Source organism: Eretmochelys imbricata, chromosome 1, assembly GCF_965152235.1.
Source record: "Eretmochelys imbricata isolate rEreImb1 chromosome 1, rEreImb1.hap1, whole genome shotgun sequence".
NCBI classification, from domain to species: domain Eukaryota; kingdom Metazoa; phylum Chordata; order Testudines; family Cheloniidae; genus Eretmochelys; species Eretmochelys imbricata.
Genome location: NC_135572.1, coordinates 337,139,509 through 337,164,072, shown reverse-complemented (window position 1 = coordinate 337,164,072; position 24,564 = coordinate 337,139,509). Strand labels below are relative to the sequence as shown.

At 41.5% G+C, this 24,564-nt stretch overlaps 1 protein-coding gene across 1 annotated transcript in view; it reads left to right on the top strand.

Moving 5' to 3' along the window:
- Positions 1 to 24,564, top strand: part of MAGI2 (membrane associated guanylate kinase, WW and PDZ domain containing 2) — a 1,194,001-nt gene that overhangs the window by 620,258 nt on the left and 549,179 nt on the right. The window lies entirely within an intron of this gene.

Below are 24,564 nucleotides of genomic sequence, written 5' to 3'. Positions count from 1 at the left end.
TAGGCAAATTACTGGAGAAAAAAATGGACGTGAAAGGTGCACATTTACTTTCACTAGCAACTGTTCTCTGAGCACACCGAATAGTAATGTGAAAACCTACTGATCTGCATTAGCCCCTTCAGCTAGGGTAACTGCAGGTATTCGGGTTTAACGGAGCATTTATTAATTAACAAAAAAATGAATGTGATTATTGATATTGGCTTTTGCGCTGTTTGCTTAAGTGTACTGATGCTAAATGAGTAAATGCTGAAATGTAAATGAAAACATTAAGGCCTCTTTCTCTTGGTTCTAATGAATGTAACTTCATTATTTTAAAACAACTATGGCCATAATTTTCAGACTTAGAAACTACTGACGTCAATGGGACATAAAAAGAAAAGGAGTACTTGTGGCACCTTAGAGACCAACCAATTTATTTGAGCATAAGCTTTCGTGAGCTACAGCTCACTTCATCAGATGCATACTGTGGAAAGTGTAGAAGATCTTTTTATATACACACAAAGCATGAAAAAAATACCTCCTCCCACCCTACTCTCCTGCTGGTAATAGCTTATCTAAAGTGATCACTCTCCTTACAATGTGTATGATAATCAAATTGGGCCATTTCCAGCACAAATCCAGGTTTTCTCACCCCCCCCCCCCCCCATCACACACACACAAACCCACTCTCCTGCTGCTAATAGCTTATCTAAAGTGACCACTCTCCTTACAATGTGTATGATAATCAAGGTGGGCCATTTCCAGCACAAATCCAGGGTTTAACACGAACGTCTGGGGGGGGGGTAGGAAAAAACAAGGGGAAATAGGTTACCTTGCATAATGACTTAGCCACTCCCATAACCTCAGCCGTGCGGAACACAATGCCATCCACAGCCTCAGAAACAACTCTGACATCAAAAAGGCTGACATCATAATCAAAAAGGCTGACAAAGGAGGTGATGTTGTCATCATGAATAGGTCGGAATATGAACAAGAGGCTGCTCGGCAGCTCTCCAATACCACTTTCTACAAGCCATTACCCTCTGATCCCACTGAGAGTTACCAAAAGAAACTACAACATTTGCTCAAGAAACTCCCTGAAAAAGCACAAGATCAAATCTGCACAGACACACCCCTGGAACCCCGACCTGGGATATTCTACCTACTACCCAAGATCCATAAACCTGCAAATCCTGGGCGCCCCATCATCTCAAGCATTGGCACCCTGACAGCAGGATTGTCTGGCTATGTAGACTCCCTACGCTACCAGCACTCCCAGCTACCTTCGAGACACCACTGACTTCCTGAGGAAACTACAATCCATCGGTGATCTTCCTGATAACACCATCCTGGCCACTATGGAGGTAGAAGCCCTCTACACCAACATTCCACACAAAGATGGACTACAAGCCGTCAAGAACACTATCCCCGATAATGTCACGGCTAACCTGGTGGCTGAACTTTGTGACTTTGTCCTTACCCATAACTATTTTACATTTGGGGACAATGTATACCTTCAGATCAGCGGCACTGCTATGGGTACCCACATGGCCCCACAGTATGCCAACATTTTTATGGCTGACTTAGAACAACGCTTCCTCAGCTCTCGTCCCCTAACGCCCCTACTCTACTTGCGCTATATTGATGACTTCTTCATCATCTGGACCCATGGAAAAGAAGCCCTTGCGGAATTCCAGCATGATTTCAACAATTTCCATCCCACCACCAACCTCAGCCTGGTCCAGTCCACACAAGAGATCCACTTCCTGGACACTACAGTGCTAATAAACGATGGTCACATAAACACCACCCTATACCGGAAACCTACTGACCGCTATTCCTACCTACATGACTCCAGCTTTCACCCTGACCACACCACACGATCCATCGTCTACAGCCAAGCTCTGCGATACAACCGCATTTGCTCCAACCCCTCAGACAGAGACAAACACCTACAAGATCTCTATCAAGCATTCTTACAACTACAATACCCACCTGCGGAAGTGAAGAAACAGATTGATAGAGCCAGAAGAGTTCCCAGAAGTCACCTACTACAGGACAGGCCTAACAAAGAAAATAACAGAACGCCACTAGCCGTCACCTGCAGCCCCCAACTAAAACCCCTCCAACGCATTATTAAGGATCTACAACCTATCCTGAAGGATGACCCAACACTCTCACAAATCTTGGGAGACAGGCCAGTCCTTGCCTACAGACAGCCCCCCAACCTGAAGCAAATACTCACCAGCAACCACATACCACACAACAGAACCACTAACCCTGGAACCTATCCTTGCAACAAAGCCCGTTGCCAACTGTGCCCACATATCTATTCAGGGGACACCATCACAGGGCCTAATAACATCAGCCACACTATCAGAGGCTCGTTCACCTGCACATCCACCAATGTGATATATGCCATCATGTGCCAGCAATGCCCCTCTGCCATGTACATTGGTCAAACTGGACAGACTCTACGTAAAAGAATAAATGGACACAAATCAGATGTCAAGAATTATAACATTCATAAACCAGTTGGAGAACACTTCAATCTCTCTGGTCACTCGATCTCAGACCTAAAGGTCGCAGTATTAAAACAAAAAAACTTCAAATCCAGACTCCAGCGAGAAACTGTTGAATTGGAATTCATTTGCAAATTTGATACAATTAACTTAGGCTTGAATAGAGACTGGGAGTGGCTAAGTCATTATGCAAGGTAACCTATTTCCCTTTGTTTTTTCCTACCCCCCCACTCAGATGTTCGTGTTAACCCTGGATTTGTGCTGGAAATGGCCCAATTTGATTATCATACACATTGTAAGGACAGTGATCACTTTAGATAAGCTATTACCAGCAGGAGAGTGGGGTGGGAGGAGGTATTTTTTCATGCTTTGTGTGTATATAAAAAGATCTTATGCACTTTCCACAGTATGCATCCGATGAAGTGAACTGTAGCTCACGAAAGCTTATGCTCAAATAAATTGGTTAGTCTCTAAGGTGCCACAAGAACTCCTTTTCTTTTTGCGAATACAGACTAACACGGCTGTTACTCTGAAACCTGTCAACTGGGACATAAGCAACTTTCAAAACTCAGCCTGCTTTAATATAAGTCCCTGCATAGACATTTAGATGCTTCGCTTTAGGTACCTACATTTGAAAATGTAGGTCTATATTTAGGTATAAGCCATGTTATTGTCTCATACTGATGGAAATCTTGGAGGCTAACACTTCTAAATATCAGGCCCAAGGTGTCTTGATTTGGCACCCAAATATTGAAGCATTTGAAATTAGTGACTTTTGAAAATGGTAGCCTTAATTGATATTGAATTCAATAATAATAATTGAATCATTTAGGTTAGTCAGTTGCATACTAACTATATACAGTATTTAGACCCTGGTCCTGCAAACACTTCTGTAAATGAATAGTTCTATGGAGAGCTACTCTCATGTCTACAGTTAATCATGCACACAAATGTATCCTGATAGGGGCCTCAATCAGTGAGTTAGCAATAAAATAAAAATGGGCCAGAGAAATGCAATTATTTTTTTCATTGTTAGAGTACTTCAAAAGGTATCAATTCATATTTTCAACCAATCAATCCAATTGATTGAAACATGTTTACTTAGTAAATAATTAACTAGATGAGAAGTTGTGTTTATCCTGTGTTAAGCTGGACCATGCAACCTTTTATGTACTTGAAGACTCTATCATTGTCCCCCGTCAGTCTTCTCTTCTCCAGACTCAGTAAACCCAATGTTTGCAGTCTTTCCTTGTAGGTCATGTTTTCTAGACCTTTAATCATTTTTGTTGCTCTCCTCTGGGCTTTCTCCAATTTGTCCACATCTTTCCTGAAGTGTGGTTACCAGAACTGGACACATTACTCCAGTAGCATTTAGCATGAGAAAATTCTGGACAATGCTGCCATCCATAGGAAACTGGTGGCATGCTGCCACAATTAAGCCCTTCTAGAATTGGAAGAACACATAGGTGGCTTTAAGAAACCAGAGTTCCTGCTCCCTCAGGGCTGTGAGTTCGGTTTTGCACCTGTTTGTCTCAGGACAATAGTGCAAGAGACTGGGCATTACTAATGAGAACAAGAAGAGACTGCTTTTAAGGTGGATTTTAAGGAGAGAGATGGCAGTTGGTAGATGAAGACAGGGTGCTTGGTTCATGTGAAAGAGGCAGCAGGATGGAAGGGATTAAGAAGTGTGAGTGGAGAAGAGGGAAATGAGTGAAAAGATGGACTGAGGGGCCATATAATGTATGTCCTTAGAGATGAGGACAAGAAGCTACAATTTGATGCAGTGAGAAGCCGGTGGAGTGATGCAAGGAGGGGGTAGATGTTGATGTGTCACAGAGGAATTTAGGGGAGAGGATGTAAGTGTCACACAGTATGAGAAGGATGTAATTACCAAGGACAATGAGGAATTATTTATGGCAGCATAGTAGTGGGGGAAGTTTAACACTGAAAATCAAGACAAACTTGCTGGCAGTGAGGTAGAGTAGGCTGTGAGCTTAACTCCCAAGGGAAAAGATGGAAATCCCATCCCTTGTGACACAGCTAGACTAGACACTGTGACTAATAAATGTAAATTAGGGAACAGTGCCATATTGCCAATAGGAAAGAGAGTTTTGTTTCCAGCCATGTAATAATAATGTGCCCTACAGCACAAATTCAAACTGCTCCCCCTAATTTAGAAATGTCTCTCTCTGCCCTTTGCCCTAACTCCCCCAAAATATCCATCCTCACTCCACCCATTTTCCCAGTGGCTCCATCCTCCTCACTCCCCGCCTTCCACAGATAAATTATTAGTTCTTTGGCATCAATCAAAAAGGAGAATCCCTGGGTGGGTGATTTTCCAGAGATGTTGCTGCACTGGTGACCAACAGTTGACTCATGTATGGGCATCTGCTTGCACATATGTCTGGTCAGGAGCCAAGACTGGAGCTGGAAATGGTCGGAGCATGAAGGCAGCTTTTAAGAAACGATTAGCTGCTTGTCAGCACTAGAAATGCTTATGGCAAGGGGCAGAGCTTTTACAGCTTTACCTGCAGTTTGTTGCTTCTTTCACCCCCACCCCCTTCACCAGTGTGACAGTCAGAGAAAGTGGGAGGGCTGCTAGGAGTGCTTTTTTTAAAAAAAAACAAATTTCACATGCTGTTCTCCTTGCTGGGAAGTGTCAGCATTTGCAGGATCATCTAGATTTATTGATTACCAGGGTCACCTAGACTTACTGATCCACCAGAAATGCAGGGGCTGCTGGGAGTTACACCAGTCAGTGAAAGGGACTATGTGGAACTGAATTTAAATTAATTTATAGCAAACCCAATTATTAATACCTTGAAAATTAGACTGGATAAGAGGTTTAACTGAGCATATAATATTATTGTATTAAAAAGGTACACACATTTGCACTTTAATTTAATTTGCTTTAGTCTAGACATACCATACAGTGAGTGAATGGCACATACCTGAGCTGACTTGCTTAGCCTCTTTATATCCTCATAAATATCCACAAATGGGGAGAGATGGTTTGGGTAAAGTCATGTTGTTATGAACTGAGTCTCCAATGAATGATCCCTCTCTTAGCAGAGCTACTGATAGCACCATTGTGCAGACCCCTGATATGTCAAACACCTATCTGAACGAAAGATATTTAGTGAATTGGAGAAGCCATTGTCAGCAGGCAATTTCCAAACATTTGACATAACCTTTGCATTTAGCACGAGTAACTGCTGCAACGCAGTCCCGCTTTAAATGCTGTATCCTGTTTTCTAAAGCTGCACTGCGGATCTTCATTAAGACAGAATACAGAAAGGCAATGATATTTCACTCGTTATTTTCTCCCCATTTCCCCCTTTTCCTTTTATCTTCTCTCTCTCTCCCCTGTTCTCACAGTAGGGGCTAATGAGGAGCCCTGCATTGTAAGCATTTGTAGAATAGGCCTGGTCAGGGCTGACCGTGCAGTGCTTATATTAATTGGAAGTCATTCATGGTTAGCCTTTTGAAGAGCTGGTTAAGGCAATTTGCGAAGTGCAGGGTTATTATACAGGGCAAAACACAGTGACGTAATTGTAATGGGAAATACAAAGATTGCAGAAGGGAAGGAAGCTTTCATACGTTTAACAGGACACAGCTTTCAGTGTAAGAGCTCCGTGACTTGAAACATTTAAAACCCTTAATGATTAAATTCACATTTAGACCTATAAGGTTATTTTAAAAAGATTTTATTAGAGTCACTATTGCAGTTTTGAGAGTAGAATGTTAGGGTGCTTGGCTGCTCAAGATTATTATTTTTTGTTTGTTCTAAATTTTACAGGTGGAAAATGAGAAATAAAATAAGAATATTTTGCTATTATAAAGCATTTTTCATTCTTAGATCTTAAATCAATTTACAAAGGAAAGACCCCATTTTATAGATCAGGAAGCGGAGATGGAGAGGTGTAGTGATTTGCCCAGTGTTATACAATAGGTCAGCAGCAAAACCAGGAAGAGAACCCTGTCTCCTAACCACACGTCTTTCTTAAGTCTTGGATGTTTTCCAAACCATCCAGTACTCTACACATGATTAGAGGTGCACAACAGTTTGGGGCTGATCCAGCAGGTGCTTGAACACTCTCAGTACCCATTGACTTCAGTGGAAGTTGAGACCACTCAGCGCTTCCCAGGATCAGGCCCTTTGTGCTCTTCTATTTATAATCAGGGAGTGAGTCAGACAGTGTTCCAGTGACGATAAATGAACCTGATTAAATATTTGACACCAAATATAGAACTGTGGAGGGGAAAGTTAAGAATGAGTAGAAAGAAGGGCTGCATAGTCTTGAAGGATGCTTGATGTTCATTCATTTCATAGAAGCAAAGTAATTTGGTTCTTAAGGTCATGAGGAGCATTACAGAAATGTTGCTAACTCACTTCCCCATGGAAAATCAACCTGGCAGTGCATGTATTTAGCTTTCTGGCCCCAGGATACCCTCTGAGCTTTATGCAGTTTAGTTGTACATGCCTCAAACTTTAAAGGTGAACTGAACGATTTGCCTGCCAAGACCTTGACTTCAGGGTTCTGCAATTCCTCTGCTACAGTTGCCAACTGGGTAACAACACAGAGCTGTGAACAAAACCCAGGCTGAGGCAGGTAAGTAGAAGAGGAAATTAGTAACTATTTTGTAATTAAATATATTGACTTTAGTGTATTTTTAGGCTACATCATCATTGATTTTGGATCTTAAACTATTTTCTTTATTTGCGTATATTTTTACAACACATTTTGTTCACCTGCTAGAAATCATATTTCAGTTTTCTGGCTGTTTTATTGCCTCTCCCTTGATTAACATAGTCACATTATTTGCTTTTCAGTAATTCCAAAGAATGTACATCTATACTGGGGAGTAGGCGAGAGAGACAGTTTCATTGTTTGTATAGGTTTAATAAATGTAGGTTTTATCCTGTACAACAGAAAAAGGTATTTGTTTAATCTGAAATATTTACTGCGGAGAAGTGTGACTTTGAATCCCTGTTGGGATTGCTTTTTGTAACACCTTTTGCTTAGATACAATCCATGTTGAAATACACAACAAATTTGTACTGTGGTCACCAAGGAAGATCTGTGAAGCTGGTCATCAGCACCTCTTCGTTTTGGGTGAAATATCAGTAGCAAATAAACCCCCCGTCCTACAAAGATCTGTGTATGTGTTTTAACTTTATGCACAAAGAGCAACATCACTGAAATAAATGGGGCGACTCACAATAAGCAAAGTTAAGCATATGTGTAAGTTTCAGAGTAGCAGCCCTGTTAGTCTGTATTGGCAAAAAGAAAAGGAGTACTAGTGCACCTTAGAGACTAACCAATAAATTGACCAATAAATTGGTTAGTCTCTAAGGTGCCACTAGTACTCCTTTTCTATATGTGTAAGTGAGGACCTAAGTTCCTATTGTGATGCATGAGAGAGAGTCCATATCAATTAGCAATGTAGAAATGGGATTTTCCATGGGGACCAGACTGAATCTGTACAGAGTAATCTGTCTGTGACTTCACAGAAAGGAGAATACTACCACCATAATGCACTTCATCAAAGGTACAACTGGCATACGTGAGGAGTTGAATACTCTTTTGACCTCTCTGTGTGATCAATTTACACCTTCTAGCATGTGATTTGGTGACCCACTGTAGCTTGCATAACCACAAAGGTTATCAATAGCCATTAAAATCATCCAGTCTTTTTTAATAGCAAGCTCAGTTTCTGTTTCTAATGTACTGTGGTCATTTAACAGGTGGATGGTAGTAACCACTATAGTTAAGGTTTATTGCAAACCTCCATTTTTAACCCCTCTGCTCAGCAGAAACAATTACTCAACTTTCCCAGGCAAATTGCTTTAGGATACGAAATTTTCCATTCCTGGTCTTTGCTGAAAAAGTGTTTGTTTGCTTGTTTGTTGGGGGGTAGGGATGTTGAATGAAATTGGTACAGTTTATCATTATTTAGTGTAAAAATGTATAGTTTCCCCTGACACACTGGTAAGAAATTTCACTCTTTATAACCCTAGAAAAACAAAAGCTGGAAACAATTAGACTTGGTTTGTTCTGCAGAGCTCATTAAAACTTAAATCAGCTAAATTTGATGAAAATCAATGTAGTAGTTTTAAATTGAGCAATTTATGAAAGATTCCATCTGCTTTTATTGAACACATTTTACAGACACATTTGTTAAGGATGCCTTCTGCATGGGAGAAGCTTGCAGACCTTATAAATGTCTGGTTCAAGGAACTACTTACCATGTCAGTTAAGGACTGCTTTTAAAAAATGGTGGTTTGTTTCCTTCTGTGGGAAATTCACTGATATTGCTTTAAAGTACATTGAATAATGAAAACAAAATTGAAAGTTCCCCTTCTGTTGATATTTCCCTTAAATATTACTATGAAGGAGGAATACAGCTTTCTATTCTCCCAGAGTTGTGCAGCAGCAATCATCATCAAAGATTCTGGGCACAATCAGGGAGGTAAACTTCAGTCAGCCATACCATTTCCAGCTAGTTTGAAACCCATGAAAGCAAAATTTGTGTTTGCCAAATGCAAACGAACAAAAATCAGTAAAGAAAATAAGGTTCCCCGCTTTTTCCAAGAATTTTTGGATTTCAAGAGTGGCCTGCTATCCTCTGACCCTGTTTGTGAAATACTTAAAAGGTTCCAGAATAAATGTGGGGTCTCGCAAAGCATCACAGCATAATGAAGTTGCAGTATGATGATTCGACAAAGCGGGATGACACTGTCCTATGAGGATAAAACTTGCTTCAGAACATGCCTTGATTTTGTCATTGATAGCCAAGGTTATATATAAGCTCTTCCTATTGTTTAAGTGCTGCCACTTTGTGTAAGGCCCCTTGCCTCCTTGAGCCTTAGTTTCTAGAAACTTTGGATTGGTTTGATTTGCTGTTAAGTCACCCAGGGGCTGCAAACTTAAGGATGCATTTACAGAGAACTGTAATGCAATCAGATCTTCCCAGCCCGCACTGCTATCTTACAATTGTATTTCTAGAACAGTGAGAATGATGGTTCTACAAATCATTGTTCTAGGCTACAGGCAGCTTTGCCTTATGATTCCACAGTGATTCTGATTAGGCAGTTCTGAGATTTTGTTTAGTTTTTTTTTTAGGTTCTTCTCAGGGTAATGTCTGACTGGATTCATCTCACACGTTCCCTAAGCAAAGAAGTCAGTGCATGTTAATAAGTGCCATGAACATAACCTGAGGAAATGCCCAATGCAAGATGGCAAAATCACAGTGCCCTCAGAAACAAAGCAATTTGAGTGTTTCTTGTTATAAAAGTCAAGTAACCATTGTTCAGAAACAGGGTAACCTTTCTGATTGCTGGAAGAAATGTGTGAATAGAATAATAATGGTAGGATTAAAAACCTATGGAGAAATGGAGTTGAGACAGTTAGGGGAGATAGGCAGCATCACTAGTGGAGAACGATGTATGTAGTTAGATGCCAATTATATGCATGTTGTATGTTGTATAATATATTAAATGCAAAAGCCTATTGGCCAGGTAGCCCACTCCAGCAGAAAAAACAGCTGGAGGGTACCAGAGTAGAGGGTAAGTTCAAGCTAGCACTTGGTTTTCTTGGCTAATGAAAAATAGTGAAAAGTGGCAGGGGCTTCTATTGGCAATGATTGACAGCACCTCCCTCAATGTTGGCAATCTGCTAACAATGCTGAGACAGACTATAGCCTGGCCCTTGCTCAAGAAAAGATCACTCACCACTAGTGATCCTGCCAACTCCCCCCAGCCTCCAGTCTTTTCTTCTCCAAAAAGGTTATTGCAACATCACTGTGCCTCCTACAAATCCTAGAACCTTTTTCATATGGTTTTGGCTTTAGTTACACCGATGGGTGATTTTCTAAGGGCTAAGGGCATGGGTTGATTTATCAGCAGTATTCAACACTATTGAGAGGAGGTGTTGTTAATTTGCCTAAAGATCTAGTAGGCAGAATTGTATCAAGCTGACTCTGTGCCTTCCTGTCAAATAGATTCTGGGGTATGGGGTGAGCAATTGATTCTTCTGACTGCCAGCCCTCACTTTCAGTTCCCCATGTTACTCAATCCTATTACCTTGCAGTGTCTTTTGGCTTTGCACATGTGGTGTTGCTATCTAGCAGCTTGGCCCAAAGAGAGGATCTAGGACCTACCACTACTGTTAGCTAAAGGAGATTTCTGTTTCCTCAAGTGGTACAGACCTGGCATTTTGGAGCTTGGAGAAGCAGGGTTCCAGATCTGACTGTCAGGAATGTATGATTTGTATATTGCAACACATGGATTTATTATGATCACTCTTGTTTAACAAATAAACAGTAGATTCTACTTAATAGCAATCCTGATATTAACTTTTGCTTAATAGCAACATTTTACTGGGATCTATCTGATCCTGTCCCATTGACTTTAATGTTGTGGGATTCGGATATTGGCAACAGGCATGCCTCTTGCTAACAATGTTTTTTGGAAGAAAGGCGTTGGCCACAGGCAGGTTTTTGGGGTTGTAGCCAGGGAAGGAAGTACTAGGGCTGCATGGTGTCTCTCCCTGAGCTTTCTGGGCCGCATCCTGCCCTGGCACTCAGCCCACGCTCGGCACATCCCAGCCCTAAGAACCCGCCTTCCACTTATTGGCAACTTCCAGATAATGATAACTTTTTGCTGGGAACTGTTGAGCTTTCTAAAAAGAGGAATCCACTGTATATAAGATACTCCTTTGTATCAGTTAGAATCACAGCCATCATTTTTTATTGTTTTCTCTCCCACTCCCTCTTTATCCCCCTCATATCCCAGCTGCTATCCAATCTTTCCACTTCTTCCTGAACAACGTAAAATCTAGTCTTTCCCTTCTGTCTTCACATTTAAAACATATGTTCATGCCCTGGTCATCTCTCATCTGCATTGCCCTAACCTCTTCCTCTTTGTCCTCATTGATTCCTGTATTGCTCCCCTACAGTCTATCCAAAACACAGCTTCTAAAGTGATCTTCCTCGGCCACTGTCAAACACACCATGTCACTCCTTTCTTAGAATTCTTTCACGGAGCAGGGGAGGCTGCTTCTGATCAGGTATTCTCTCTGCCTGCTCTGGCTGGCTGTTCTAATTTAATCTGGCAGGCTTCGGGACTTTTCTGGATCAAAAGCACTCTTCAGTTCCCCAAACCCTGTCCCCCACTCTAAATCATGGGGAATTCAGGAAGTCATGAGACTTAAGGGCAGCCAAGCCTGCCAGAGTTTTTGACTTCAAGGGACATTTATTTCAGGAAAGGCAGGAGACTTGATGTGTGCTGGGGAGTGAGAGGGTACTTAGCCATATTCCTTAAAACCTAAAAATAGGTTTGGTTTGAAATTAGAATCAATCATCAGATAGCTTTGTATATTCTGAACCAGTTTGCCTATCCCAGTGAGCACCGGGATGCTATGCAGTGTTAAGCAAGTTTTAGGTGTATGTGACTGTAATGCCTCCATATTTTCAGAAGACTCAAAGGTTATGGTCTATAATATGCCACCATGATTTATAATCAGCACATCTTTGAGAGCCTTCCTGAACCTCTCTTCCACTGCGCTTGAATTTATTAGCATGACTGATAAAAAATTATACACACGTGCCTTGTATTTTAGATGTGAGTTATGCTTTTTACCTTGTTACCTTTCTGGATACCAATGGGTCCTTTAATAACTTGAATAGCAGGAAACAAACATTGTATGCTTGCTGGTCTGCTCACTTGCAGTGTTTTTCCTTCATGACTTTGTCTGATGGATATGAATTGTACACTAGAGGTCCAGTGTCTCATTGTTGCCTCTATGTGAATAGCTTAAAGTAGATAGAACTCTGATGGAAAGGGGGAGGGTACTAAAAGATTTCACATAGTTCCTGTTGCCGGAGAAACCGTTTCCTTGCCATCTGGGCATGTTCAGAGAGGGTAGATCAATTAGAGACTCGGCACAATTCTTGCTTGCTTTGAGCAGAAAAAAACAAACAATAAAGAATGGCTTATTGTAGGATAACTAATATAACATTAAAATATTAAAGCAAACTCTTAGATTACGGATAGGTGGGGGGAGGGGTTTCTCCAAGGAGTAAGAAAGAAAGGAACTGGCTGTAATTTCCTCACATTTCTGTGTTCCTCTTACTTTGTCTCTCCTTTTCTTTTTGCTTGTCTTCCGTCCATAGAGAGGAATGCATTTAAATCTGCTCTATTTCTCTGAGATATGCCTCAGGAGCTCTAATATTTAGGGATCTCTCTTTTTTTCCCCTTTCAATATGGGACACATTTATTTTAAAGTGTGTCTTCAACAGTGTGTCCTCTTGCCTGGGGTTGGCATCCATCAGCTTTATCTATTCTCCTCTACTTTTAAACATCCAGTTCTACTCACCTCAAACTCTGTATTTGTTACAGAGAAACCGGCAATGTTTTTGTTTGTTTGTTTGGGGGTTTTTTTGGTTCAAAGCTGGGGTTTTAGGGACTTAATTCTGGCCCTTTTTAGGATTCTCCCCAAAATGAGCCTGACATTTTCATTCAGCATAGGCAGACCATGAGCCCCTCTGCTGGTTGTTGTGATGTATAGTGGCCATGGGCAAAGTGGAGTTGTACATTAAAACATGAGGCCCAATCTTGCTGTCCTCTTTTCCCGCACCTTGAATGCCCCTGTGTTATTCAGCATTATACTCTTCAGTGGGTGATCTGCAGCAACCAGCCTTCAGGCTGAACAGCAGGAGTTAAAGTAAGGGGAAGCCAGGGTGACACAGCTCTTCTTCCTCTGGTAAAAGCAGGAGGAGAGCAAGTGTAGCAACTTACATGTATCTTTGCTGAATTTTATTTTGTTGTCTATAGCCCAGTTCTCCAATTTATCAAGATCCTTCTGAATTTTAGCTCTATCATCCAAAGTGTTGGCTTTGTGACATCTGCAGATTTGATCAGTATGCTCTTTATTCCTACATCCAAGCCATTAATAAAGATGTTGAACTAAACAGGACTGAGAACAGATCCCTGTGGAACCCCACTTGAGACCCCCCACCAATCTGACATCTCTCCATTAACAGTTACTCTTCATGGTTGTTTAACCAATTTTGTATCCTCTTAATGGTAGTTTCACGAAGCCTGCATTTCTCCAGCTTACCTATCAGAATGTCATGTGGGACTGTGACAAAAGCCTTGCTGAAGTCCAGGTATATTATGTCCACAGTACTCCCCCTATCCACCAAACCAGTTACCCTGTCAAAGAAGGAATTCAAGCTGATTTGGCATGATTTTTTCACATTCTTCCTGACTGGGTTATTGTAAAGCATCTTGCAAAAAAAAATCTTGATTCCTGGAACCGAAGTGTTAACACTTACCATTGTCGTTCTTTAGCAAGTCCTCTTAACCTAAGACTCCAGACAGAAATGAGAGGGGAGAGAAGCTAGCAGGAAATTTTCCTGCAGCTACTGCTTGTGTTATGAGATTGAACACCATGTATTAAATGTTGTTGCTAAATGCAGCTGGGGATCTAATATATTTTGTTAGTGTCACAAAGGCTATAAATATTTTCTATCCAGTACAAGAAAGCCTCAATTTGCTCAGAAACTATTTCTGAAACACCCTGCAGAGACATCTGCAGAGAGACATAACCTCCTTCTGTGGGAGATCAAGGACCTTTGGAGACAGGTTGGCTAGATATCTCCCTTTCAGACTGATGTGTTACGTGATACATCAGGGGTCAGTGTGACTGCTGCTGCTATGGGAATGAAGCTTTTGAAACACAATTGGAGTGACTTCCTTGACTGCCAAGTTTGTTTTAAAAAATTGCTAGAATGGATGCAGAGCAGGTGAAAGTGGCTGAGTGAGACTGGGTGTCTCAACTGCAACGTGACATGCATGGATATTCCAGTCCAGATCATTATATATTTTGAATATGAAGAATTGGTTAAAACACTGCTAGAATGTCAAATGCAGAATAAAAAGTACCCACAGAGCATACCTGTCAAATGTCCATCGATTCAGTCCAAGAGATGTTAGAAACATTTTCTCTATTAGAGCAGCGTCCCTCGTTGATTTCAGTTGCACTCCAGTTCTGAATGCATACCCATGTAGCCCCCCTAACCTGGGTATAAACAGCAGTGCAGCTAGTGAGGAGTGGCTTAGATGACATGTAAAGACATGCCTAAAGGGTGTGAGTACTTATGCTTTCTCTCTGCTCACCCACACCATGTATCCACATCTACACTGCTATCTTTAGCAGTGCCTTCCCACTGCTGGAGACTTCCCTGCCACAGGAAAAGAGTCCCCCGGGGGAAAGGCTCTGGCAGGGGGAAGGCCGACAGGAAAGGCTCTGCCATGTCCCCACTGCTGGAGCCCTTCCCCGCCACACTGAAAGGCTCCAGTAGTGAGGAGTTGCTGAAGCTTTCCCCCACTGTCTCCTGCTTGCCATAGCCTTTCATTGATTTGTGTAACTACACACTGTAGTGTGGACACAGCAGGCTCTTCACTGCAGGATATAGCTACACATTCACTGCACTCAGCCGCCAGTTGTGTGTAGTGTAGACATAGCCTCAGATAGCACTCTTTTCGCTTTCAGGGGCAGCCTTACTAAGACGTACATGGAAAATAGTTATTTTACAGTAGAACCTCAGAGTTAAAAACACCTCAGGAATGAAGGTTGTTCATAACTCTGAACAAAATGTTATGGTTGTTCTTTCAAAATTTACCACTGAACATTGACTTAATACAGCTTTGAAGCTTTACTATGCAGAAGAAAAATGCTGCTTTTAACCATCTTAATGTAAATGGAAAAAAAAGCACAGTAACAATTTTCTTACCTTATCAAATCTTTTTTTAAACTTTCCCTTTCTTTTTTTAGTAGTTTACATTTAGCAGAGTACTGTGCTGTATTTTGGCTTTTTTGTTTTGGTTTGGTTTTCATCTCTGTTGCGGTCTGATTGAGTGCTTCCGGTTCCAAATGAGGTGTGTGGCTGACGGGACAGTTCGTAACTCCACTGTTCATAACTCTGAGCTTCTACTGTTTTACTATAAATGGGTTATGTTACTGTAGTCTCAAGAAGCAAAGTAGACCTTTCCTCATGTTTTCCTGATGTTGCTGTTTTCTTACCCCACCTAAATTACTTTAAAAAAATTACTACTTTTTTTTATTCTCTCAATTACAGTGGTATTCAGAGGCCCTGGTTGAGATCACAGTCCTATTACACTGGGCACTGTAAATATACTAGAAAGCTTTTCCTGAAAAGCTCACAGAATAAATAGACAAGCCAGAGAAAATAATATGTTATCCCCATTTTATATACTGGGAGATGAGGTACAATAGATTCACAGAAAACTTGAACCCAAGCCAGGAATTGAACCCAGATATTCTGGTGCACAGGCCAATACCTTAACCACAAGCCCAACCTTCTCATTATTGAGAGCTTGGTGTTCCTTTACACTTTTCACAATTGTCCAGCTCATTTATCCTGTTGTTTGTCTAACTTTATATCCCGTAATGTATTAGGTATATGACCTTACATATTCATGAATAAGATTGAGTTGGTGTATGTATTTTAAACTTCTTGTTTGTGGTAAGGAACCAGGTTTGGGTAAAAGATTTTTGCATTGCCTGCAATGTAAACATTTTTTTTAAGAGAGAGCCTTCTGTGTACTCATGCAGTGTAATGAAAAATATTGGAGAGCTAGCACAGATTGATGATAATATTAATTACTGTTAAATAAAAAATAATTATTAACTTTAAACAATGTATAATGTAGTTTTACCAGTGTGGTGATCTTAGTGTGTTTATTTAGCTCTTCTAAATGATACAGTAGACCCTCAGAGTTACAAACACCAGAGTTATGAACTGACCACTCAACCACACATCTCATTTAGAACTGGAAGTACACAATCAGACTGCAGCAGAGACAAAAAACAAAACCAAATGAAACAAAGAAAATACAGTACAGTACTGTCCTATACGTAAACTACTAAAAAAAATAAAGGGAAAGCAGCATTTTTCTTCTGCATAGTAAAGCTTCAAAGCTGTGTTAAGTCAATGTTCAGTTGTAAACTTTTGAAAGAAAACTACCGGTATTATGTTTTGTTCAGAGTTACAAACAACCTCCAATACTGATGTATTTATGACAGGTTTCAGAGTAACAGCTGTGTTAGTCTGTATTCACAAAAAGAAAAGGAGTACTTGTGGCACCTTAGAGACTAACCAATTTATTTGAGCATAAGCTTTCGTAAGCTATAGCTCACTTCATCGGATGCATACAGTGGAAAGTGTAGAAGATCTTTTTATATACACACAAAGCATGAAAAAATACCTCCTCCCACCCCACTCTCCTGCTGGTAATAGCTTATCTAAAGTGATCACTGTCCTTACAATGTGTATGATAATCAAGTTGGGCCATTTCCAGCACAAATCCAGGTTTTCTCACAGCCCGCCCCCCCCCCCACACACACAAACCTACTCTCTTGCTGGTAATAGCTTATCTAAAGTGACCACTCTCCTTACAATGTGTATGATAATCAAGGTGGGCCATTTCCAGCACAAATCCAGGGTTTTACAAGAACGTCGGGGGAGGGGGGGTAGGAAAAAAAAAAGGGGAAATAGGTTACCTTGCATAAGGTAACCTTGCCACTCCCAGTCTGTATTCAAGCCTAAGTTAATTGTATCCAATTTGCAAATGTATTTATGTTCACTCTGAGGTTCTACTGTATATCAGTGGTCACAAATCCCGGTCTACTTATATGCTAGTCTCTCTTGATAAATCATTATTTGTGTCATCTTTGTCCTTATGATATTGATCTGGATATGCTGTGAACTGTATTATGTGGAAACAGTAAACTGTTCCTATCAAATAATTATACTTAACACTTAGATAACACTTTAAATCTTCAATACATTCTATAAACGTAATTCATTATTCCTCCCCAGAACCATGGGAGGTAGTTATTATCCTCATTTTCCAACAGGGAGACGAACACAGAGGTGGTCCTGCCCAAGGTCATACCGCACATCAGTGGTAGAGATAGGATTAGAAATGCCTGGTGGCGTGTCCTGTGTTCAGTCTACTAGACCCCCCACACATTCAGATAGGAGGTACTGATGGTTAAGAAATAAGGGTTAGCATGAGCTGTACTTTTCCACTTTCTGATTATTGGAACTGAAATGTTTTACTTCTACTCCGTTTACTCTTTTTGTCACAGCATTACCCATGCTGTGTTCCTTGTTAAATTGCATGGGTAAGACAATGGAGTTTATGGATAGGTAAGTTGGTACTACTAATTCCAAATAGTAATAAAATTGTAGGTATGTAAAACCGAGATGATCTCATTAAAGTCATAACAAACTCAAAAAGATATTGGAGACCAGATGGAAATCCAAATAGGAAAATCTATAATAGAACATAAGGATGCAAATTACCAGAGCAGAGTTTTTCTACATTTAAAATGTAGTTCCTTGTGTCATAAAAAGACACATATATAAAATACAATCTGTTAAAGTATTTGTATCAAAATCACTATAATTTTTAAGCAGATGAACTTGGACTGCATTCAGAATCAATGAATATGTATGTAATTGTTACCTTTTGTGTGAAGATTCAGTGGCAGGTGTCAGACCCTGTTTGTGTGAAATCACAATTGTACTTTTAAAATCTTTGTCAGAGATTTTATATATATATATATATATATATGTATGTATGTATGTATGTAAGGGGACTGTTGCCCCCTTACTAACATTCAGTGGGGGTGTTTTGGTTGGCTAGCTCCCAGTACTAAAAGGGGAAGGGTCTATGGGAAATCAGGACCCTGAGACTGACAGCCCCCAGAAACAATGGGGAGAGGCCAATGATCCAGGTCAGCCTGAGTGACAGGGCGAGCAGGCTAATCAGGGAGTCAGGAGGCCAGGGGGGTTCTGTCCTCCGTGTGAGCTGGAATTGCCTGGATCAGACAGAGTGGGGCCGAGCTAAGGAGAAAGCAGGGGCCCAAGCTAAGCTGGGGAGCAGAGCTGTGCCAGATCCAGAGGGACCAGAAAATCGGCCCACGAAGCAGGTCAGTGCTGGGAGCAGAGTCACAGAAGCAGCCTGCAGAGCAGACCTGTCCTGGGAGCAGAGCTGTAGCAACCAGAGGCAGAGGGGCCAAAGAAGCAGCCCAGGGAGCTGGAGGTAGAGCAGCAGCAGTGCAGAGACAGAGTGGTGGAGCTGGGGCTGGAGCAGTCTGGAGCTGGGTGCAGTGAGCAGCCAGAGAGAGCGAGGGGGACCCTGGGCAGCAGGCCCAGCACAGGAAGACGCCTCAGCCAAGAGGCTCTGCAGGCCAGGCTTGGATCGTAACCCCGACAGGGCGGGAGCGACACTGAGAAGAAGGGTCCTACCACTTAGAGCCTGAGAGTGTGGCCATCACCAGAGCTAGTGCCCAACCCACAGCATCCCTACAGCACAGCCAGGGCCTGAGAAAAAGGCCTGGGACTTGCAAGGAACAGACTGTGAACTGCCCTGACATTCCAGAGACACTGCTTGTGATGTTCCCTGCCACAGAGCGGGGTGATGTGTTTCCTTTAACCTTTCACATTTTTCCTTATTCTTTTTAAAATTAATTGTTGATTAAATAACTTGCATTTGCTTTAAATTGTACGTAATGGTCAGTGGGTCAGAGAAGTGCCCATTGCAGAGAGAGTACCCCGGAGTGGGGACACCCTAGCCCCTGTCCTAGGTGACCACAGCTGGGTTAGGGGTTGAGCCCCCCAGGAATCCTGGGCCCAGTGTTGTTGGGGTTACGAGGACTCTGCCAGACAGGAGAGTGGAAGGGGAGTCCTCAAGGGCAGGGAGGCCACTGGGTAAAGGAAGTGGGAGCGAGGACTCAGATCCTTTCGCTAGCCCACTTCACCAGGGTAGTGCAGAAGCCAGGAAAGTTCCCCACAATAGCGGGACTATTCCCTCGCTTACATATATTCACTGTAAACCCCATTAAATATACAATATTGAGGGGTTTTTTAAATTAATGTGGATCCTGGTTTATATCAATGGGAGTCATTCCGTTGACATCAGTGGACATTTGCCTCCATCTTTAATTCTCTGGAGTGAAGCTCAGAGGGAGAGGGACAGAACAGCCACTGTTCCCTCTAAGCTATGTGCGTGTGCGTGCGCACACAGATCCTAAACCCCACGCACACGGAAAAACACCACGCACACAAAAATGTGAACAGAAGCACAACAATTTGCACAGAAGAAATTTTTTGCGCACACGGCCTGTCAAAAATTAGAGGGACCATTGAGAACAGCTTTAGGGATCATGCCCTTTTCCTTATTGAAATAGTGTGGTTCAGTGTTGGAAGAAAGTGACTATATCTGAGATTCTGTACCACTCTCATATAAAGAAGCCTACTTAATTCCTGGGGATGGAAAACATCAAAGGGGAAGGCCATTTTGAAAAGCCCTCTCTTGTACCCCTCCCAAAGATGGTTGCATACCCTTATTTATGTGAATCTTCAGTCTGCCATCTTTCATCTTTTGTTCACAAACACCCTTTACTCAGATAATGCGTCCAGGCTCATTTATTCCTCTTACTCATACTTCCCCAGGGCACCCTACTTTTGAAAATACTCTGGCTGCTGCATTCAGGTATGCTGGGAGTTTACTGGGTCCTGCCATAGAGTGCACGCTTGGATTAGAAACAAGGGAGTCCAGGAAAGTCTACAGGAGAACTAAGAAGAGGGAGACAAAAAGTGTCTGTTGTTTGAGTTTCACTCTTGGTGCCGTAAAAGGAACAACTCGAGATGTACTCAGAAGTCATGAAGGTAGAAAATCAGGACAGAGGGAAAAAAAACAACGTAAAATATTATTCAGACATTAGATAGTATCCATGTTGTCACACTGTGATGTGATCTGAGAGAGGATTTATGCTGGTTTCTTTCAGCAAAGGGTATTTATTGGTGTGTAACATTGTGGAAAGTACCAGTTATTAAGCAACACTAAAAATTATTTATGTCATTGATAAATTAAATATTCAAACATGGCCTGAGTACCTGCAAATCTTTACCATTTAAAATTAAGCTGATTCTTACGTACAGTGGGTTAGATCCTTGCCCTTAACTCCCTCCGCTAGCACTTCAGCAGCAAGCATAAATCCTCTGATGTAGAGCGAATCCCTGTGAGAGAGAAATCTGGCTTAGCGAGCTCTACGGCCCCCATTTCTCCCTCACCTCCACTCCTGGGTGATTCCGGGGTGGGCTGGAGAAAGAACAGCGCCACTGGTGATTCCTGGCCTGTGGAGAAGTCCCTAAGGGACCACTCTAATCCACTTATCTCAAAGCATCCTTTATATTGCATTAAATTATGCCAAAGTCCAATTTGGTATCCAGTCAGGCCACAGATCAGGCATTAAAGTGTCTTAGAATTACCTCCCCTATCAACCAACTAAAAAAGCCTGTCCTTAGGCAAGGAACCTAAGTGATGGAAGGCCCTGAAGATACAAGAGTCCAGACCATGAGGCCCAGCCCAAGCGGGAAGCCCTGAATTCCTCAGTTGATCCTGAAGACCACTCCATTATTTGACTCTTTATTTATACCCTGAAAGGGGGATGCAATGCTATGCTTGAAAGAACCCTATTCCTGGAAGCTAAGGAAAACCAACACTGTATTGAGGAAAGCATTATATTCAAACATTAAAGCTTAATGACCTGGATCCTGTCTAATCTCAGTCAAAAGCTCTCCCAGTGCAGCTCTTAACATCTAGTCAAATGTTAAGAGAATGAGGTGGGAGCTGATTTATTCAATGAACAGTATGTTTCTTTCCAGGCTAGTTGTTTCCACTTTGCTACTGTCCATTTTATTTAGGTGTGGAAGTATTAGATTTTTATCAGTAAATGTCAATTTCACTGCACACGTACAAGCCAATGAAAAAATATTCCCGTCAATAATCAAAATTTACAGATAGGCAAAGTAATAACAATTCTGCTTAAAAATTTATTAGAGTTAGATTTAAGTATATTTACTTTATATATTTTGGCAAGTGTGAAAATTTAAATCAATAAAAATCTAAAAAAGCTTAAAAATGAACTTTGATATTATCTGTCAGATTCATAAAAAACAATTGAATTCTGCCAAGCCCTAATTTTATTCCAGGCTGCTTCAGTTTGAGGTGCTTCAATGACACATTGAGAACTCTTTAAAAACCCTAAGTAAGTAAAATCCATTTATTCATGTCTGAATATTGATGCATGTCTGAATATCATAGCATAATTTTCAGAGCCTTGTCAATCCTTTGCTAGCTTTGAGCCATCAGCAGTGACCTCCGAGTGATCTGCTGGACTACGCTGCACACCTTCTATCCATCTTCTCACTGGTCATCTCCTACTACAATGACCCCACACCATTCCTTCCATGATACCTTTCTCGAGGTTATTTCCATGTCTACACCCGATGTGACCAAAGTAAATAAGTTTGTACTTGTTGATTTCCAACAACAGGGTCTGTTTCTCTCCAATAATATTTCTAAACATAAGCATTCATCTTCTTTTCCACCCAGGAGATATGCAAGAGTCTTTGCCAGTACTACATCTAATAGGCTTTAATTTTTTTTGTGAGTAGCATTAACTTCCTACAATTCACATGCTTTTTACCAGATGACTCTTCATACATATTGAGATGCCAAGTTTTTTTCCAAACTTTTGTAAAGGAAGCCATGGCTGAGCAAGCCATTCCTAGTTTTCTTTCAATTTCTTTGGAACAACTTCGTTGGTTGAATATGTACAACGTCGGATAATTGAATTAATCTACTGCCTCTACAGTTTGACTGTTAATCATGATGTGAGCTTCCATCCTATTTTTGTTAATGATGTTAACGGGCATAGATTTCATTTTTGCCACGTTCAGGGATAGTCACTAACTCACAAACTTCTTTTTACAGATTCCAACATTCATTGCATTGTATCAGTAGGTTTAGCGAAGAGCATTGTGTCATCAGCATATCTGAGGTTGATTAAGAGGTGCCCAACAAAGGAAATCCCAGCTCCTTCTACCTTGTCAAAACTTTCCAGGGACATGTAGAAAAGGCTTAGGGACAGAATACACCTTTGACTCATAGCCTGTCCAGTGGAAAACTAGTTGCTGTCACCTGTATTGTTTGTACCATGGTCTCTTGTTGTGGTCTGTTGTTGATGGTAGAGACTTGTGATGAGTTCATTGAGGTGCTTTGGAAACCCCATGTTTTCCAGTATCTTCCAAAGAACCATAGCCCACCTCAAAGTGAAACCACTCTTGAAGAAAAGTGACTTGTAATAAAATTCATTCATATATCCACGATAGGAACATGTTTGTTGTCATTATCAGACCAGTGGACCAGCTAGTCCGATATCTTGTCCCGAGTGGCCAATCTAGTTAAAAAGAAGTCGTGAATTATATTGGAACTTTTAAGTTGCAGATCAAACTTACCCATTACTGTTGGAAATTAATTGTTTGCAATAGTAATATCCACTACAGTGACCAGAATTTCCATATCACAGGAAAGTCCAACATTTTGAACTACTTTTTTTTTTCCCATTCTGAATCCGAATGAAAAGTTGACATTTTGACTTTTTTTGCAGAATGGAAATTCTGGAAAAAATCAATTTGGAAACATTGAAACATGTTTGGATAACATGGAAATATTATTCTATAACGGGGTCGGCAACCTTTCAGAAGTGGTGTGCCGACTCTTCATTTATTCACTCTAATTTAAGGTTTCGCGTGCCAGTAATAAATTTTAACATTTTTAGAAGGTCTGTTTCTATAAGTCTATAACATATAACTAAACTATTGTTGTATGTAAAGTGAATAAAGTTTTTAAAATGTTTAAGAAGTTTCATTTAAAATTAAATTAAAATGAAGACCTTATCGGTTTAGTGTGATCCTTGCTCTTGCTTTTCCTTGCTGAGTTTTCCAATGTCTGGCCTGTATTTGGATGATTTAAGCTGCACACAGGCTTCTGAGTGATCAGTTGTTAACTGGCTCCGAGAGGGACAGAGGACAGATTTCATGTGTGAAAATACCTGTTCACACAAGTATGTGGATCCAAATGCTGAAAGCATTGCAAACGCAATTTTCTTCAAACAGTTAAATTTCACTGGCAGGGACATCCAGCAGGTCAGAATAGAGGCCCCATGATCTCTCTTGGTAGCTTCAAGTGCACTCCGCAGATCTCCAAACTTTGATGCCCACAATTCTGAGTTTTTTTAACTGAATGAGCTGCATTTTGATATCTTCAATACCCATCCACTGAAATACAGACAAATCCAAGTCACTTTCATTGAACGTTTCAGGTTTAATTAGAAAAGAAAGCACTGGGCCACATCTCTGGCAATCCTGAAATCTTGAAATCTGTCAGAAAATTCTGATTCCAGTTCTTGCAAGTACATTCTAATCTCAACGACAAACGCAGTACGCTGTTCCACGTGGTGTGATAGTGATGTAAGCAGCAAATCAAGACTTAAAAATATCCCAGTACAGTGGTGCTGGAACAATTTTTAAGGTGGGGGCGCTAAGCTGTGCCCCCGCTTGCCCCTGTCTGCACCCCTCACTGCCACAGGCTGGGGCCAGTGGGCCACAGCTGGGGGCGGCTGCAGCAGAGCCAGCAGCAGAGCCCCCCAGACAGGTGCCTGGGACCCGGGTCTGAGCGGGGCTGGCAGACAGAACCCCGGCTGGTAGGGGGCTGGTGGCCGGTACCCCAGGCCGGCAGCGAAGCCCCTAGGACCGAGGACCGGCACCGGGCTGAGCAGGGCCTGCGGACGGAACCCCAGCTGGCAGGGGGTTGGCGGCTGGTACCCCAGGCCAGCGGCGGAGCCCCCGGGACCGGTGGCCAGGACCCGGGCAGTGTGAGTGCCACTGAAAATCAGCTCGCGTGCTGCCTTTGGCACGCATGCCAGAGGTTGCCTACCCCTGTTCTATAACATACAATATTAAATATGATGTGCAATGTAAATATACATTAAAATTAATGTAATTTAATATAAGGTGTACAGTAATACAAATAATAATAAAAGTCAAAATGAGAAAGTCAAAACAATTCATTTTTAAACTATTTGATTGGAAATTTTATCAAAATTGACAGGTTCCC